This window comes from Grammomys surdaster, unplaced genomic scaffold (assembly GCF_004785775.1).
Source record: "Grammomys surdaster isolate TR1022 unplaced genomic scaffold, NIH_TR_1.0 229, whole genome shotgun sequence".
NCBI classification, from domain to species: domain Eukaryota; kingdom Metazoa; phylum Chordata; class Mammalia; order Rodentia; family Muridae; genus Grammomys; species Grammomys surdaster.
The window spans coordinates 2,803,210-2,808,485 of NW_021604674.1; the positions used below are offsets into that span (position 1 = coordinate 2,803,210).

At 44.8% G+C, this 5,276-nt stretch overlaps 1 long non-coding RNA gene across 1 annotated transcript in view; it reads left to right on the forward strand.

The window, feature by feature from the left end:
• Positions 1 to 3,921, forward strand: part of LOC114626180 — a 6,618-nt gene extending 2,697 nt beyond the window's left edge. The window contains exon 2 of the long non-coding RNA XR_003712189.1: positions 3,347 to 3,921. This is a non-coding gene — a long non-coding RNA (uncharacterized LOC114626180). The remainder of the gene's footprint in view (positions 1 to 3,346) is intronic.
• The last annotated feature ends 1,355 nt before the right edge of the window (positions 3,922 to 5,276 follow it).

A 5,276-nucleotide genomic window follows, 5' to 3' on the forward strand; every position in this document is an offset into this window, starting at 1 on the left:
GGGAAGGGAAGGGAAGGGAAGGGAAGGGAAGGGAAGAGAAGAAAAGAGAGGAGAACTCTAGTAAGAAATCACCTGTGCCACCAGCAGGGTGTAGTACTGTCTTCACCTTGGAGAGCCAGAGGCTGGCACCTGCAGAAGGTGTGCATTCTGTCTGGCAGTGCTCCTCGGCCTGCCTGCCGAGTCTGAGGCTGGGCTCCCCTGGGGGTGTCAAGCACCACTGCTGGTTAACTTGGAGGACGAAGGCACTCTGGCTAAGCTGGTTGAAGGTTGAAGCTCTTTGAACTGATACACTAGATGTGGGGTTACATGCCAGTCACCCCAACATTTGAGAAGCTGAGACAAGAGAATTGTCATGAGTCCAAGGGCAGTTTTGGTGATAGAGTGAGACCCCATGAAAGAAATCAAGGGACTCTGAAGAATAGTAACAGGTAGGGACAATAAAATCTGCTGCCCCTGGGAAGGGTGAGTGTGTCTAAGTCCTGTGCCTTGCACTGCCTTGTGGGAAGGAGTCAGGGTAAAGAGCCTGCCACTGACCTGGGTTAAATGTACGTGGCTGAATTATCTGTGCACAAAAAGAATCAAAATTATCCTTTACGACCAAGCACACAGCATGAAAATTAAGCCTCTCTCTAACCTTATCTAGTTTTCCAGTTCCCACACCCAGAGGCCGCTACTATATTGATTTCGTGTGTATCCTTGTAAAGAAATCCATTCATATACAAACATGCCCCTTCTGTCTGCTCCCTGTGATCAATCCCGGTGATCAAAGAGCTCTCTAATGGGCACCTAGGCCTGCCATTCCCCTTTGAGGCTTTTCAGCAGATTGAGAACAGGATCCCCAAGTGCTCCCTCCCCCAATCACCCCCACTTCTGGTGTGCATGTGTGTGTGCATGCGTGTGTGCGTGTGTATGTGTGTGTGTGTGTAGGGGGGGGACTGGGTCTCATACAGCTGAGGTCTTGAACTCACGGATCTTCTTGTCTGCACTTCCCCAAATGTTGGGATTGCAGGCAGGACCGGAAGTGCTGAGGACTGAACTCAGGGCTTTTTATGCTAGGCAGGCGCTGACAACTAAGCTACACCCCCAGTCCCTCTAAGCATCTCTCTTTAGTCACCAACCCCCCAGGCACTCTGTCTTTCCTTTCTGTAATTTATCTCTCTTCAGGTCTTTGATTTCCTGTCAGTACTTCTAAGGAGCTGTCTCTAAAAGTCCTTTTTAACTAACACCATCAAAGCCTGACTTTGAAGTATTGTATGCAAATTCTAGTGTTTGCATATAATTGCATATGCATTTGTATGACTATCTAATCTAGCTGGATGAGAGGCTTCTGACCGTAGGGATTCCCGCATCCCGTGCACAGGTAACATTCAAAGTCCTGGGCTCCAGGATCTGAGAAATATGTCTTTTTTTCATAGTGTTTTCTTTTTAAAAATTACTGTTATTTATTTTGTGTATAGAATAGGGGGAACGTGCACACCACTGGGTACACACAAAGCTCAGAGGTCAAGTTTTGGAGTCAGTTCTCTTCTTCCACTGTGCAGAATCAAACGCAGATCATCAAGCTTGGTGGCAAGCCCCTTAACCTGCTGAGCCTTCTCATCAGCCTAGGTAAATATTTCATGAGGAAGCAGATCAAGACTTGACTGGTAGAGTTGAAAAGAACTGGAACTCTTCCTTTTTTTTTTTTGGTTTTTCGAGACAGGGTTTCTCTGTGCAGCCCTGGCTGTCCTGGAACTCACTCTGTAGACCAGGCTGGCCTCGAACTCAGAAATCTGCCTGCCTCTGCCTCCCAAGTGCTGGGATTAAAGGCGCGTGCGCCACCACTGCCCAGCTGAGCTCTTCCTTTTTAACTTGAAATTTTTACAAAGAGTTTTAGGTGTGTATAAAAGTTGAAAGAACATCACAATGAACTTTTGTATGTATATCACCTGGAATTAGGAGCTATCATGGTTTTATCGGATTTTCATGATCTTTTCTTCTTTCATTAAACAGTTTCCTAGCCTTCTGAAAGCACAGAAACATTAGATACCATTTATTGAGTGTTTACTATATGCTGGACATTGTGCTAACTACTTTGCCCATATAATGTCATCTTATTTTCTCAATAACTCTTCCAGGTGACATTCTTAGCTCTATAGTACTGACAAAAAGCCCCCAACACACTTTAAGTCAGTTCATTCTGTATCCCTAGCTCAGGTGTTTATCTGGTATATAAGGCTCATGTTTTATAAAAAGATTAATTTTTATTTATGTGTGTGTGAGAGTTTATGTGCATTCTGTGCATGTAAACACTCTTGAAGACCAAAGGGAGTTAGATCTCTAGAACCAGAGTTACAGGCATTTGTGAGCACTGGGAACTGAACCTTGATCCTCTACAAAGAACAGTGTTCTCTTAACCACTGAGGCATCCCCCAAAGCCCATGTTCTCAACGATAAAACATTGCTTGTTGTAATTTTAATCAAACTTCCTTTCTATTGCCTTTTCTCCTGCACGGCTCTATGGGTTTCAAAGAAAAATTGAAGCACTGTTTTGGTCTAAGCTATAAATGAAAGGATACCATGAGTGTGGAAAGGAAGCAGCGATTGACACTATTATTCCCCTATTACAAATCAAGTCTACCGGGCGGAGGTGGCCCACACCGTTAATCCCAGTGCCTGGGAGGCTGAAGCAGGTGGATTTCAGAGTTTGAGGCCAGCCTGGTTACAGAGGGAGTTCAAGCACTGTCCACGCACTGCTTAGAACAGACCACACCACATCAAACAGTTTCAAGTGGGTATTTAGGAGATAGAGCAAAGATGGGGAGGGGGGGAGAAGAAGAGGAAGAAGATGGAAGAAGAGAGGAAGAGAAGAATGAGAGGTCAGGGGGTTCTGCCTGTTTTATATGGACGGTGATGTAGCCTCTCCCAGGTGAAGGTGGGAGGTAGCCAGGTGGATTCTGGGAATGTATAACGGTTGCCTTGGCAACGATGTGGGGCTCACCTAGATGTGATGTCACTGGGTTCTGAGCCTGATACTAACAAGCACAGCCAGGGCTACACTGAGACCTGTCTCAAAAAACAAACAAAAATCAAGTCAGTGATCTGGCAATATGGCTCAGACGGTAAAGGTGCTTGCTTGCCAAGTGCAACAAGCCGAGTTCAATGTCCAGAAGCCACATGGTGGAAAGAGAGAATTTATTCCTGCAAGTTGTTTCCTAACCCTTCCCCAGCACCACCACCTGCCCCTAAACACTATGCCAAATACACCCTCCTCCTCCCCCCGCCAAACAAATACACAGGCAGACAAAGATATATAATAATTTAAAAACCAATTTGACAATAATTATTGAAACCTTTATTCATTAAGCTTCACTGAGATCGGGAAATAACTGTGAGCCAAATCCATACTGTCCTGGTCCCGTGGATCAAAGATGAACCCTGTTGAAGCCATCTTGCTTGAATATCTTTTGTCTCTTCGGCTGAAGTTGTGGATTTAGAGTGAGAGAATACAGTGCAGTTAATGTGGAGGACTTACCTGAGCTGGAATCCAGCCTAAACCTTACTAATTGCGGCCCCTGCCATGACACCAGAGCGAGGAGAGAGCTCCTTTAGTCTTTCCTGCTTCTGCTGCAAACCCTAAGTGGGTGGGCTACGAAGGCGGAGCTCCTGGCGCCTCGAGGTTTTGCTAACACGGAGAATGGAAAGACCCGGCGCAGCATAGGAAACATGCATGATGGTTCAAGACACAAGCTTTACAACGGTTCACAGAGACTTCCTGCCGGTCCCCAACTGAAAAGAATAGGAATTGGCGACACTTTCCAGCTGGCTTATTTCTTAGACTTCATTTCTAGAGTTAAGTTTAGTCAACTTACAGCGATGAAGTAAACAATACCACCTGTGTAGCCCTCAAAGAATAAACCCAGAAGGTTTCCGTACAAAACACCCGCACTGTTTGATTTTTGCATATGGAGTATTAATAGCTTCCCCTTGGTTAGCACACATATGTGTAGGCGCTGTCCTGGGTCTTTTGCACACACTGCTTTGCTCTATTCTCTTCACGGCCCTATAAAGCAGACATACTGATTTCACTTTTTTGTAAAGGGACACTGGCAGTTGGGTTACCCAAGGTCATATAACAAGTGGTAAAAGTGGGCCTTGAACACTTGCCGTTCATATAACCACTATCTTATCTGTTTTGGATGGAAAGATGTGTTCAGCCAGGTATGTCTCCTAACCGCAGCCTAAGTGTCACGCTATACTGTTGTTACAACATTTCCAAGCCTGGTGTGGTAGCCTATACTTGCAGTCTCAACACTAGAAGTAGGGTCAAGAGGCTCCCAAGTTTGAATTCAAGGTCAATCTGTGACAGATACTGAGACCCTGTCTCAAAGAAAACAAAGGGGTGGGAGGGGGCTGGGAATGTAATTCATTGGTAGAGAGTTTGTCCAGCTTGGACTAGCTCCTGAGTTTGATCCTAGCGTGAAGAACAACCTTTTTCAGTGTCCTCTAAGTTGGAATTGTCCTCAGTTTTCTTAAATGTCAGCTGCTCTCATTATGTGTGATTGACTATCAGGAATCTTCCCTTTTTTTCTTACTCAGTAACTTATGATTCACACCCCTCCCCTCAAAGCAGTCCATAAGAAAGGACAGTAATCAGGAACAAGATAGCATTCTGGAGAAAGCCGAGACAGGAGGCGGTGGCTCTGGGTTATGGTTTGGATAACCTTTTATGCTCCCCAAAGGTCCATACACTTGACTGATTGCTTGTGGCACCACTGGGAAGTGGTGGGACCTCTAGGAGGTGGGGCCTCACTGTAGGAAGTTAGGTCATTAGGGGTGTGCCCCTTGGAGGAGTCACTGGAACACCAACCCCTCCTTTTTATTCTTTTACAGACAACATGAAGTGAACAAAATTCCCCTGCCACATGGTTCTGGCTTCCTCAGTGTAACACTGAAATCTCTGAACCTGGAATCAAAATTATCTTCTTCTCCTTGTAATCTCTTTACTTCTGGTATCTTGTTATAGCGACAGAAAACCAACAGGACACACTCTTAACAGGCGATGGCCACAGTCCAAAGATCACAAGTACTACCAGGACTTAGTTTTCAACTTAGGTCCCAGTAAAATGATGGTTTTGTAATAAAAAAAAAATGGGTTTGTAACTCTTAGCTAGCATTGGATTTTATTTCACCTTTTAATAGGAGGAACCTATATGCACCCCTAAATTGGTTTTTTTTTATAAGACAAAATCACTGAATTCACAGCAATAAAACTCATATTTGTTTTGGACCTTAAC